Consider the following 14,426-nt stretch of genomic DNA (forward strand, 5'->3'; position numbering starts at 1 on the left):
CATTACCAAAGGTAATAAATACTTCTTCTGATGGTTACTTCTAACTGCAAATCCCTTACCTTTAGAGTGGATACGACAACAATAACTCCCGAAGGTGGAAAGTCTGAGGAGTGACCTCAGATCTGAATGTCCCTCCTATGGGACCCGACTGTCTAGGCAGTAGCTTTTTCGTGAACGTGGGCACAAACACCCACATTACAGCCTGGCAAATGTCCACAACTGCCATTGCAGCGGTCTAGGCCCTGTGTCGTACGGCTTACATTTTCCTAATTAAAACTGTGCGTCTGGAATTTTTGGTCTATAGTCCTGTTAGCTCACAATGCACCATCTGTACTCCTAGCATTTTGAGAATGGTGAAAAAGATAAATAGTTCAACCATTGTGCTTATTACAGAAAACATGTACTTGCATACAAGCACTGTAATATAATGTACTCCTACCTAGCGCATCCTAGCCTATCATGTCTAGGGTGTGCGAAACTGCCAAATCTCTATCAGGTGGTCTAAGTCCCCATTACCTGTGGGTTAGTGTCAGTAAGCTGCCCGTCTTGGTGTAGAGTTGGACGGCATTCCTCGCATGAGGGGACAGGAAACAGCTGAGTTGGAATTCCTCCATGTTACCATGTCGTAGCCCCAGTCAGGCTGTTGTTTATTCTAGTGTGTTGCAGAGCAGCCAAAAACAAATAACTTTTTGCGTGCTGAACTTAGCCCTTGTACAGAATGTTCAAGGTGTTCTGATACAGTGCCTAGGAAGTGGTATTGTAAACAAAAACTGAGTTTGAAGAATGTTATCCTGTATATGAATGCAAATTAATGTGTGTCAAATGCCACGGTGTTAAGGGAGGGAAAGCAACTTAAGAACATGAGCATGTAAAATGCCGTTTCTTAACAGGGCCTAATACCGCCACGTGACACCCGGGGGAATGAATCTGCAGGCCTTGGGGAGTTCCTTCTCAGCCAGTACATAGCAAATTTTAATGCAGAGGAATATCCACCTGGACAGTCCTTTTCTACACCGCTTTGCCTCTCTTGGTTCCTGTACATTCGATAAAGAGCTGATCATCCACACTATGGTCTCTCGTACGGTCTGTGTAGAAGCTTAAAGCTCTCTCAAGGGGGAAGTTAATAGAGCTTCCCCTCTTGCTCCTGTTTTGAGGAGTGTGGTAAAACAAAAAACGTCAGCAGGTTACTTAACTGGCCAACATGGAAGGGTGATAACAACTTTGACAGAAAGACAGCCTGAGTCCTCAGCACCAAACTGTCTGGGGAAAAAAGTGGTGCATAGAAGCCCCATAGAGTGACTCAATCCCTCAAGAGAGCACAGAAGTGATGGCGACAGGAAAGACTGTTCTGATTGGCAGAAGATGTAGTGAGCAACTGTGCATAAGCTCAAAAGGAGCGCACATGTGGAATGTAGGTATGGAAAATAGGTCCTACTATTGTATGACAAATGGCTTTGGAGGAAACATTTGTCAACACCTTCAAAAATGCATCACAACTGGTGATTAATTAGAGGGTTGTTCAGGGATACATAAAAGTGAAAGGTAAGAATATAAGATGGTAGTGGTAATACAAGACTGCTTGCACATCCAAAGAAAATCTATGGCAAGTACATCTAATATAGCAGTAACGTGTGTTACAATGGACAGTCACTAAGCCACCTAATTAGTGTGACTAAATATATGAAAAAATAAATTCCATATATTAATAAAATTGACAAAATCCAAAGCACTACACAAATATTGTATTTTTGGTCTGTCAATGTAGCTGATCCAACGTGTAATTTTCATAGAATCCAAGGTTGGTTGACACACAGGTCAGTATCAGGTGAAAAAGAACAGCCGCCACGTGTTTAGCTGAAAGAATACTTTTTCAAGGCTCATATGCCTTCACAAGACAACAGCAGAAGCCTCCATTCATTGGCCCCTCCCAAGCTTAAAGCCTTCCCAAGGGAGAAGTCAATGAATGGAGGCTTCTGCTGTTGTCTTGTGAAGTCACTCGTCTCCACATCGGGCCGACTCTAGCCCTGGTCTACACAGCCCCCATTTACTTGTGTGGGGAGTGCTACCATTACACTAGATAAAATAGACCCATAGGTCATAGGGAGAGATGATCTATTTGTTCTAGATAGATCTAGTCGTTGGGGCTCCAAGGACTCTTTTGTGGCACTTTGATACGCTGTGCTTCTAACTGTTCTACCTTGTTTCGGAATACATATGAGCCTTGAAAAAAATCATCTTTCGACAAAACACGTGTCAGATGTTTTTCTGTGTTTCTCGGGTTAGAACAAGGATTCCCCCAGGGTCAAGGATGCACTCAAAGAGCACCCTCAGCGGCACGCGGCCGGGTGCAGAGTGCTGAGGCCCAATGTTATCCAATGAGGGGATAGGGAGCTTCTGGTCAGTGGCTGCTCACAAGCAGGTAACAAGGTTGAGGGAGCAAAGCTCCTGAATTTAATCTCAGGGCAAAGGGAGGTACAAGTTCGCACACAAGGTGCACCCACAGCGGCACTAGGGCAGCCGGGTGCAGGGTGCTGTTGTAACGTCGGGTGCCCTGTTACTTTCAATGGGGATTCTCCGGTCTGAACAAACACTGCAGGTTCGGGCGCGAAGATCTTCTGGAGGTGGTCACCGGTTGGAGATTAAGTTGGGATGTTGTGGGATGCCGGGACACCATTGGTTGGGCCACCCAAGAGCTGGGGCGTCGGGTGCAACGGTGTCTTTTGGCGTCGGGTTTTTGTTACCGACTCCGGTCGCGGAAATCCTCCAGAAAGGGGCGACAGGCGCCATCAGGAGACTTGAGGTAGGTCAGGGATCACCAGATCCCAGGTGTTGGGCCACTCAAACTTAGGCAGTGGGCGTCAGGTGCAGATTCGTGGATTTGGCTGAAACCAGAGTCTGTTGGTGAGCAAATCCGGAGCTCACGGGACACAAAGTCTGGTTGGGGAAGGCAGGACAGGTCCTCCGGGTTCTGGGGGGCTGGTGGCAGCAGGACACACCAGTATTTCGCTGGAGGAGGTCGGGACAGGGCGGTAGGGCTGGGGCAAAGTCAGTTGGTGTCCTCCTCTTCTTCCTCCAGCACAGCTCTTCGGTCCTTCTTCTGGTTTCTTCTTGTCTGAGGAGGCAAGGTTCAGAGTTGCGCCTAAATACTAAATTTAGGGGTGTTTCAGGTAGGTAAAGGTTGGGACCAATGGGTCCTTTCCTTGGGGTGAGTACCCCCCCATTATGCCACCCTCCAGTGGGAGGGGCATAAGCCTTACTCTGGTCGGCTGGGTCCCCTTCATCTTCAAGCTGGCGGGGACTGTGAATTGTGCTTCGCCTCGCCCACCTGAGGTGTGGAGTTGGCAAAGGTGGGCACACTTCTCCTCCTATCTTGGTTTTCCTACTGATTCTCCGGCCCAAAGTGGGGGTCAGAACCGGTGGGGGGCAGTTGCTGGGAGCAGCAAATGGCTGCGGTAGCTCACAAAGGTGGCAAGCATTCCCCTTCGTGGACCCTGCCCATCCTGGAGGAGAAGGCTTGGCACCTCTGCCCCGGATGTGCTTTGTTTCAGGATCCCGAGAGCAGGAGGCCCACGACCCAGGGGTCCAGAAACATGTCTGGGGGTGGCAGCTGGCGAGCAGCCAGTCAGCCAAGACACTAGAGATAGGTCGTTTTTCAGGGGGCATCTCTAAGATGCCCTCCGAGTACATTTTACATGAAATCCCACACTGGCATCAGTGTGGGTTTGATGTGCTGAGAAGTTTGATAACAAACTTCCCAGATTTCTGAAAAGTCATTATTGTGCTGTTCAGTTCATAATTACCAACTCCCAGACCATCTTTATGGCTTCACTGCACTTACAATGTCTAAGAATAGACTTAGACACTGTGGGGGTACAGGGCTCATGAACCTGTACCCTCACCAGTGGCATAGTGTACCCAGCTAGAGGGGTGGCTGACCTATGACATAGGCAGTGGGTTGTAGGCATGGCACACAGAGATGTGTGCCATGACAACTCTTCACTTTTCTCTGCACCAAAACACTCAGCCTACAATGGCAGTGTGTGGGTGTTAAGGTACAAGACCTCTAAGGGTGGCACAATAAGTGCTGCAGCCCTTAGAGTATGTCTCTGGTCACAGGCCCTTGGTACCTTTTACAAGGGACTTACTTACATGTGGCCACAGAGGGGCCAATTTGGGGGCACAAAGTACAGTTTTAGGGAAAGAACATAGGCCCTGGGTACCTGGTTGGCAGGAGCCCAGGGCCCACTCAGTCAAAGAGCATCAACATCAGGCAAAAAGTGGGGGGCAACCATGCAAAAAGGGGCTCTTTCCTACACTGAGGGACCAAGGTAAAGCCGAAAAGCAGCACAGCAAATTGGAAGTGGTCTAAACCCACTGTGAACCACAGGTAGCATCTGTGGGACTGCATGACTGGTGTATAGAAAACATATGTCCGGTAAGTCCAATGAACACCATCTAGTCTCCAGGAGTCAGAGTAAAGAGGATCTGCATCAGAGTGAGCATTCTGAACTTCCTATTCCTCAGAAAGGCATTCAATGGCTGGAAATGTTGCATAGGCCTGGGGCCTCCTTTGCTTATTCTGCATGAGGAAGTAGCGAGAGTAGCATCCCATGACCCCTTTGGAGTCCTGCACTCACTTGTGTGCATGCATGTGTGACCAGAAAGATACAGGAAGCCAACAAGCAAAACACTGTCAGGACTGGAATCCAAGCTTCCTCTTGAAAGATCACAGTAATATCCTGAATATCCCCGATTCAGTGAAGAGGAGGGAAGGGTTAGAGCTATGTTATCACCAGTAATGCCCCATTGAACAGGAGGTACTTGCGAAGGCTTTAGTAAAGATTTGCAACAATGAAGAAAAGGAGTTCTTGAGGGATATCATTGTATCATATTATCGACATGCCGTCTTCGTGTGGTCTCCTTCCTGGTACACAAAGTGTCAGTATTTATTGCTAAACCATGTATAAATAGTCTTAAAACGGACAGCCTTTATGGCAGATGATATCTAGCCCGAAAAATGATTTATACATACACATGGAATGTAGTAATCCTGATTATTAGTTCATAATTTCATTTATCATATTCAGATTCCAATCCTTTGCATCATATAACTGTTTTCTTCAAATACATACTAATTACATTATTTTGGAAATCAAATATACCTCCTTTAATTACTTTATGATGTTGATTCAGCAAAATCCGATGTCAAATCACATTGTTGATACTAACCATATTTTTATGGCCCAATGTATTTCAGATCGTGAGGGTCCTTAATGAGGGGGAAATTCAATTTTCATAGCTAAGTAAGCATGTATGTAATCGAAGAAAACATTTATATGACTGAAGAATAAGTTACTTACATTCGGTAACGCCTTATCTGATAGAGAATCTATCTGGCCGCAGATTCTTACCTTGGAATAATTTCCAGCTGTCAGACTGGTTCCAGAAACGTTTGACAACCAGTACACCTGCCTGCCAGTAGGTGGTGTCATTCGGCTCTGCATGGCGTCGTCGGAAATGGCATGCATGGTGCCTACATAGGTGCCACCACAGCATGCTGACGTCAGGTTCTTTTCTCGCCTTTCTGAGCCAGAAGCGCGAAGTCACAAGGAATTCCTGTGGGTGAATGTAGGGCCCTTAAAAAGGTAAACCCTCCACACTATAATTTGTTCACAGAGCAAGGAAGATTGGTAAGGAATATCTACCATCTACCAGATAAGGTGTTACCAAAGGTAAGTAACTTATTCATCTGATAAAGCTGTAGATTCCTTACCTCAGAATAGATACTCAAGCGATACCTCCCCTGAGGTGCGGTTGCAACACGGATTAGATTAAAAAGTCCTGTAGGACCAAACAAGCAAAGTGACTGCCACGCTTGACCGGACTGTCCTGGCCGGTCTTGATGTTTCGTAAACGTGTGCAAGAAAGTCCATGTTGCTGCCTGATAAATATCCAGGGAGGAACTCCGCGAGCTAACACAGTGATCATAGCCTTGGCTCTGGTAAAGTGAGCACTCAAACCTTCAGGAGGTTGCTTTTCTGCCAATTTTAATGCAGACCATCCCAAGACGGTCCTCTTCTGCACCGCCTTCCCTTTCTTGGCTCCGACATACCCCACAAAGAGTAAACTGTCCACTCTGAACTCATGAGTATGATCAAGGTAGAATGACAACGCTCTATTTGGGTCTAGCCATTGGAGTCTCGTCTTCTTTAGAGGGGTGAGACGAAGCGTAAAAGGTAGGCGGAGGGATGGACTGGCCTGCATGGAAAGGAGTTACATCTTCGGCAAAAAGATGCTCTAGTCTGAAGGACTAGCTTGTCTGGGTAGAAGGAAAAGTATGGAGAGCTTGCTGACAGTGCCTGTAAGTCACATACCCTCCTGGCAGATGCTATCACCATTAGAAAGGCCATTTTGATCATGAGAAGTCTGAGTGGGCAGTTGTGGAGCAGCACAAAGGGAGCAGTTATCAGAACTGTAAGAACCAAATTTAGGTCAAACTGGGTCATAATAAAAAACATTGGTGGGAACATATGCTGGAGACCTTTCAGGAACCGGTTTACAATAGGGGGTTTGAAAAGGGATGGCGAGCCTGGCAACCGCCGCAATTATAGAAAGTTAACCCTTTAATGTGCCCAAAGCAGAGACATGCTGTACCACGGAAAGAATAAACAGAAGAACCTGGGAAAGGTGTGCAGCTAGAAGACCAACATGTTTATCCGCACACCATACCACAAACCTGCTCCAGCGGCAGGCGTCTCGGTGGAGTGACTCCAGGCTGCAAAATAACTTTGCAGACTTCATGTGGAAGGTCAAAAGCTGTCAATTGTCGCTGCACAATCTCAATGCATGAAGGCAAAGCGTTTTCAGGTTTGGGTGCAGGACCCTGCCCTGTTGCTGCAACAGAAGATCCCCAAAGAGGCAGACTGATCGGAGGACTGATGCTCATGCTCAGCAGCTCGGGGTACCAGACTCACGGTGCCCAATCAGGAGCCACAAGAATTACTTGGGCCCAGTCGCTCCTGATGTTCTTGAGAAATCTGGGCAGGAATATTATTGGCGGAACTCTGTAAAGGGCTTCTCTCAAGACAAAAAGTGTCCCCAGGAAGAGCTGCCTAGGAAATTTCAACGCGCAAAACTGCTGACATTGCGCGTTCTCTGCCGTGGCAAACTGATCTAACCAAGGCTCTCCACACTCTTGAAAGAGGCCTTGCGCCACCTCCGGAGTGAGATGCCATTCGTGATCCACTAAGGCATCAATGGTGGAGTTTGTCCGCTCTGGTGTTCAGAAAGCCTGCCAGGAAATACTAGGGATATGCCTTGGTGTTCCAGCCACTTAGAGGCGCAGTGCCTCTTGAAAAAGGCTCCACTCCACACTGTTTGTTGTAGTACCACATGGCGGTGGTGTTGTCCGTGAACGCTTGTACTAGTCTTCTCCTGATTGAAGGAAGAAAGGCTTTTGATGCCAAATAGATCACCCAAAGCTCCAACAGGTTGATATGGAGCCCGGATTCCGCCGGAGACCAGAGTCCTCTGATCTCCACCTCTCCAATATGGCCGCCCAGCCCAGAAGTGATGCATCTGTCACTACAGTCAGCTCCGGTTGGGAAGAGAGAAGGGTCTGCCACTTAACCAATTGCAGTTGGTCAGCCACCACTGCAGATTTTATGCAGTGCCATCCGAGATCTGGACCATGTCAGAGAGATTTCCCTGATACTGCACCAACTGGGACCTGAGATCCCAATGCAGAGCACAAGTATACCCAAGGGCATGAGTTACAAGCAGGATGTAGGAGATCCGAGGCCCAACAACCTCAGGGTCTTTCTCACCTAAATCCAGCATAGAGATCTAAAATATTAGTATCATAGCCTGAATATTCTGGACTCCCCACTTGGGAGGAAACTGCAATGTGTCCAGAACAACTCCAAAGAAAGGGAGTGTCTGAGAGGGAGTCCGGTGTGACTTCAGCACGTTGATAGTGCACCGCGGCGAGTGCAGAAGGTTCACAATAGTCTGGAGGCGGGCGACGACTGCTTGGGACAAGGCCGTCTTCAACCGCCAATCATCAATGTAGGGAAAAACTGGAACCCCTGACCTCTGCAGATGAGCCGCAACCCCTGCATTATTTTCCTGAACACCTGAGGAGAGCTGGCAAGGCCAGAGAGGAGCACGGCAAACTGAAAGTGCTCTTGGGTCAACATGAGCCACAAGTAATGTCTTTGAACAGGCAGGACAGGGAAGTGGAAATATGCATCCTGCAAGTCCAACGATTCCATCCAATCTCCAGAGTCGAGGACAAACAACACTTGAGCAAGCAGTTTGAATTGCTCCTTTTTGAGCTGGACAGCACATGCGCTGCTCTGCGAGGCATGCTGAACTGGAATATGTAATTCAATTCCGTCCCAGTCTCCGCCCATATTTTTCATTGGTTTGTGTCATTGTCCTTCGTAAATGCTGGCTTCTGATTCGTTATTAGGCTTGTTAGTCCCTCCTTAGTACCGCCTTGTTTTCATTTGTAACATTCCATGGTGACTGGACCTTTCACTTCTGTCGTGACAGGATATGTCTTATTTAATCTATAAGTACTATTTTTTTATGAGTTTCTCCTACTGCAGGCACGATGTGCTTTACTTACATTCAGCGCGCCATGCCAGTGTTCACTTTCAAGCAGCCCCGGATAATGGGGGCCGCTTCTTTGAAGTGAAATAGGTCTCGCATTTACAAGGGTTTGAGCTATTGCCTTTGTAAATAACAATAGCTTAAACTTCTGTAAATACGAGACCTATTGCATTGCAATGCTTGTTCAGTAAGAGATTGAGGTGACCTTGGTCTTGAATAGGATGAAGGCCTCCGTTTTTCTTGGTCACCAGAAAGTAGCAGGAATAGCAACCAAGACCTACTTGTGATACTGGCACCCTCTCTATGGCTTCCTTGGCCAAGAGAGCCAGCAGTACCTGATGGAACGAAGAGAGGTGGTCTTCCGCCAGCCTGTCGTAATTGGGTAGCCATAAAAGGGAGGGAATAACCCCTTTGGACGATCTGCAGAACCCAACAGCCGGATGTTATTGACCTCCAGTGGTGGAGGTGATGACGGAACCTGCCCCCCACTGGATGCCCATGATGACTGCGGGGCAAACTAAAGGGATTTCGAGGCTGCCCCAAACTCGGGCTACCTGTCCCACGCAGTGTGTTGGAACCACATCCTCGGCCACAAAAAGGTTCAGAAACCTGCAGGCCAGGTTGAAAGCCCCTTCCATGGCTACAAAAGGGGTGGAAGGCGGACTGGGGTTGGCGAGGGGTCACGGAAAGGCCAAAGGACCTGGCCGCAGTCCTGCTGGCCTTAAAGCACTCCAGCGCTTCTCTCCAAACAAACGGGAGTCATCAAAGGGCATGCCCATGAGGGAGGCCTGACCATCCCCCGAAAAAGTCAGTGGTTCTCAACCAGGCATGGTGCCTAAGGCCCACCGACGATAAAATTGCTCTGCCCAGCGAGTATGTTGGATCCAGCCCACATCATATGGCAAACTTGGCTGCATCTCTCCTGTCAAATAGCTTGAAAGAGAATGACGGGAGGCGGGTCTGGCCGTGCAACAAGATGGTCGCTTGACCTCGGAGCTGTGGGGAGCTCCGAACGGTGACAGTGAGCGCCTCATCACACGGAAACCAACCTGCTGATGGTGGGTAAAGCGCTGTGGTCCTGCTGAGGAGAATTCGCCAGACTTCAGTTTTGTTGCTCTAGGACGTCTGACGACTACGCAACAATGTGTTCTTGTGTTTTCCCTCGGGCAGCCTGACAACTTGCGATGTTTCAATTTGTATTACCCCTAAAATAGATTAAAACTGAGCTTGTGCTTTCTTCACTCTACGGGAGCACACGACTAACGTGAGAAGAAGTTCCTGAGGCGGTTTGACTCTCGAACGACCCGCGAATGTTGAATTCTTTCTAACGCGACAACACCCATCTCTTAAGATAATCCTCTCTTTAGTGATGGTGATTTTGGACTGATTTCCTTTGCCAGGTACGTGACTTTAGATCACTGAAGATACATCGCAACTTAGTATGTCCTGGCTTGTGTTTCTTAAACAAAAATTCACCGTGCCTACACCGCTTTGAAGCTGATTTGAGACGAGTTGTGTATGCTGCTGTCAGGTGACTGGCACACTTGCGGTTGCCTCACTCTTTGTTAAGAGGTGGCGAAACACTAATATTGATGATGGAATTCTCCGGCCTTGACTTCTGCTACCTTTCTGTCAGATGGGGAGTCAGAGCCTGCTTTATAACGTCCTGGTCTGTGTTTTTAATGCAGAATTTAATAGACGTGCGCTGAGTTGAGGCTGCTCTGAGGAGAGTGATATGCATTACTATCAAATAACTGGTTCATTTAAGACGGACCCACTCCAGGATACAAGGCTTACAAGAAAATTATTTACCTGCTACGCAATCAGTTACCTGATAAAGGACGTTACACAACAACAGCCTGGAATGCCTTCTGGAAAACCAATTATTAAATCTGTAAAACAACCCTCTTATTCTGAAATCCTAAGCCAGAGCCACCAAGTCTCTGAAGTGTGGAATACTACTCAAAAATCATTAACCTTATGATGACATCTATATCAGACTCTACTATGGAGCGGATACTCCAAGAAATTGCTTGGAGGGAATGGAAACGTCTATCTCTGCTCTTGCGACAGACTGAATCCATACGCACTGACATTGCTGGTTTCCAAAGTCAGATGATGATGGTCTTACTGAACGGGTAGTTGCAGTTGAGAATCGCCTTCATAATATACCAGACGGAGACCAAGAACTTATTTTCCTTAGGAGCAAAGTGATAGATTTGGAAGATAGAAATTGTCGGGACAATGTGCGCTTCTTTGGTTTTCCAGAAGGAGTAGAAGGACCAGACGCTAAATCCTTTCTTAGGACAACTCTCCCAAAGATTACTTGTCTTACCTTCGACCCGCCATTGGCGATGCAGAGAGCATACCGCATTGGTCCTTTCAAAGGAGGGAAAAGCATACAACCACGTACACTTAATGTTTGCTTTCTGAGACATGAACAGGCCCGCCAATTAATCACTGCAGCTCGTACACATGGTCCATATATATTTAAGGGTCACGGGAATCGAGTGGCAGCAGACTTTTCACGAAAAACAAATGAACGTCGCAAAGCCTTTCTCTCTTTTAGACCTCACTTGTGTCAACTAGACATCAAATATGGCCTCTTTGAACCAGCACGTCTACGGATCACTAAGGATGTCATATCCAAAGCTTTCTTTAATCCAGAGGATCTCCGACATTTCTTAGACAACATTACTCCTCAAAGTATGGAAGACGCTGTGTCTACACCCGAGCTTCAATCTCCACTCTCCTCAATGATCTCCAAGAAGACTTCTGATGAAATTCGACATAAACTAGGTCGTTCCCAAAGAAGGGGAAGAGATCCAGATAGACATATGCGCTCTTTTACAGATCAAGCTCAGGTCCTTCAAGCAGTAACTGCTCTTACACAAGAAAGAGCTAGAGACAAATCACGTTCTACCCGTAAGTCTCCTCCATCACCTGAAGATGTTTCCTGAACTTTGACTCACTATTCAACAGATTAGTTTTGAGTAGCAGTTGAAAGAGATTCATTTGACTGTTTACCGAAGCCATGACTTGATGAGTATCTGAATATTTATTTATTCTGTTATACATTATTTGCTGTATAAATGTCCCAATTAAATTCTATTGCCACTCTCGAATCCTCCCTGCCCTCCCCTCTTCTAGTATCTACGCATGTTAAAGTTTAACTATGCTCATATTGTTATTAAATATTTTATTTGATTGTACTCTTCATATTGCTACATTTTAAATGATATAAATTAAGAATTTGACTGAATATTTGAATTATTGACTTAATGTTTTACATTACACTCCTTTGTGTTTTCTTATACTTTCTTCTTACATATTCTTGCTCCTCTATCTTTCTAATAAGTATTTATGATATTAGTTTATTATAATATTTAACTATTACATCATTTAGCTATGATAACATTTACACACATCTATACTTAATTGTTATTAATTTTATATAAAAACTGTTTAATTGCCCTCCATACTAGCTATATTTAACATTATTTAGATTTTCTTCTTTACTCCTTGAGATTCCCACAGTATATATTATCCGAAAGTTTAGATATAATGTTTTTTTCTCCTCTAATTCCAACTTAAACCCTTTATCTTCTTCTCTTTTTAGCTAGTAAAAATTCATAAAATGATCTACTTAATATATTATTTGATGTATTCGTATTTAAATAAATTGACTAAAATAGTATTAAGTTGTTTCAGTATTCAATTATTGCATTATTCAATTGACATATTTAATATTGATTATATTTAATTAATATTAATATGTTATGTAAAGATTATCTGCTTGCATTCCATATTGAATATCCTTCCACTCCTATACGACATTACCTCTATATCTTTTCTTATCTCTCCTATCCTTTTCTCTTACATCAAACCTTTATGTTACCTATATCCCTACCTTACTTTTCACGATGGTCCGTATATTTTAATATCTGAATATTTTAATACCTTAATATTTTGATACCTGCATATTTATTCACTTTCAAAATTTTCAAACTCACTTATTATTCGAAAAAATGGCATAACCACGTCCTTTTAATTTTTTATTCACTTTGTTGTCATTTGGGGCTTCCCCGGCACATATAGCCTGAAAGCTAAGACCCGCAGAGAACAGTTCTATTTCCCTTATACTGCATCACTCTTACGTAGTACACTTACCCTTTTCTCTTTTTATTTCTTTCTCTCTTTATTTGAATTTTTCTTCTTTTCTTTGCGTCCTTCTAGTTTCTTATACCTTTTTTCTTACTTGCTCTACTGAATATTAACTAGTGACTCATACTTACTCTTCTCTCTTGCCCGGATCTTACTCTTCACTCTTTTCATTTACTCTTTTCTCTATATTGACTCTTCTTTTACTTCTTACTCCTATACAGTTTTTTCTCTATACACCTCCCTTCCCTGAACAGCTTTTACTTCTATAATTTATTTTTCTCTTCACTCCTCCCTTCTCCCTTTGTGTTTAAAATTCCTTCCAACACACACATGGCAGTGAACATTTCCTCTACTTCTCACCCAATGCGTATGATTTCGTGGAATGTTCATGGTCTTACACATTTCATTAAAAGCAACAAGATACTCTCCTATCAACAAACAAACAAAACCTACATAGCTCTTTTACAAGTAACTCATTTGGATGCTCTAGAATCTTCTAAATTGCGACGAGACTGGGTAGGAAAAGTCATTCATTGTGGATTGATGGGACAACTCCTTCCTAAAGAGAATAATCCACGGAAATGTTGAGTGGCTATTCTACTTCACAAATCCTTACCCGTTACGATTATCAAAACTTGGGTTGATCCAGAAGGCAGATATGTTTCTCCAAAGTTAAAAATAGGAGATAGGACCCTTTGTGTGGGCTCAGTATATGCTCCGACAGGAGCTAAACGCTCTTTCTTTATCAGTCCGAATCGTTTGTTGGTAGAAATTAGTGCATCTAGCTATGTCATCTGGTTGTGACTGGAATCTTGCCCGTGATGCTGTAATTGATAGCACGAGCCCCCTGGATAGATGTAATGAGAGCGACATAACATTGGACCACGGATTAGTGGATTATCTGCGCCTTTGTCATCCCTCCGATCAGGAGTACACCTTCCTCTCTCCTATTCACTGCACTCAATCCAGGATAGATTATTTTCTTCTTTCATATTCACTAGTTGCAAATACTATTGAATCCCATATCTTGGAAGCTGCAATATCAGACCATGCTCCTGTTCTTCTTACTCTAGAAATAAGGTTAGCCTCTCCAGGCCGTAAACCATAGCATATGAATATTCAAAGATATCATCCACCCAAAGATAAAACCCTACTATGCTCTCATCTTTCTGATTATTTAGCTGTTAATAAATCATCAGTTACTTCCTGCAGAAGCGTCTGGGCAGCTGCCAAAGCAACTACTCTCATCTCTCTATGAGAGATGCTGCCGAGGCCAATATATCGGCGTCCCTTTGTCGTTCCGAACTGGAGACTCAAATTAACTCTCTCACATATCTATACTCATCCCATCCTACAATACCCAACTGTCGCAAATTAGAACTTGCTAAGTTAGCGCAAATAACTTGTACACTTCCAAAGCTGAGTACGCTCTACAACGCCTGAAGGGTAGACATTATGAACAAGGGGAGAAAGCAGGCCGATTACTTGCAGCACAGCTAAAACAACGTGAGGCAGCTATGGCTATTCCTGCATTACGTACAGAAATGGGCGAGAAACTTACTAAACCGCAAGAAATTGTAGACACTTTTGCATCTTTTCATAAAAAACTTTACACCTCTGAAACTTCAGTAACTGAGGATAAATGA

The 14,426-nt window shown here is 44.8% G+C and overlaps 1 protein-coding gene across 2 annotated transcripts in view; it reads right to left on the reverse strand.

Moving 5' to 3' along the window:
- MTMR6 (myotubularin related protein 6) overlaps positions 1-14,426 on the reverse strand; it is a 592,867-nt gene that overhangs the window by 214,929 nt on the left and 363,512 nt on the right. The window lies entirely within an intron of this gene.

The sequence above is a fragment of the Triturus cristatus genome, chromosome 8, assembly GCF_964204655.1.
Source record: "Triturus cristatus chromosome 8, aTriCri1.1, whole genome shotgun sequence".
In the NCBI taxonomy this organism is placed as follows: Eukaryota; Metazoa; Chordata; class Amphibia; order Caudata; family Salamandridae; genus Triturus; species Triturus cristatus.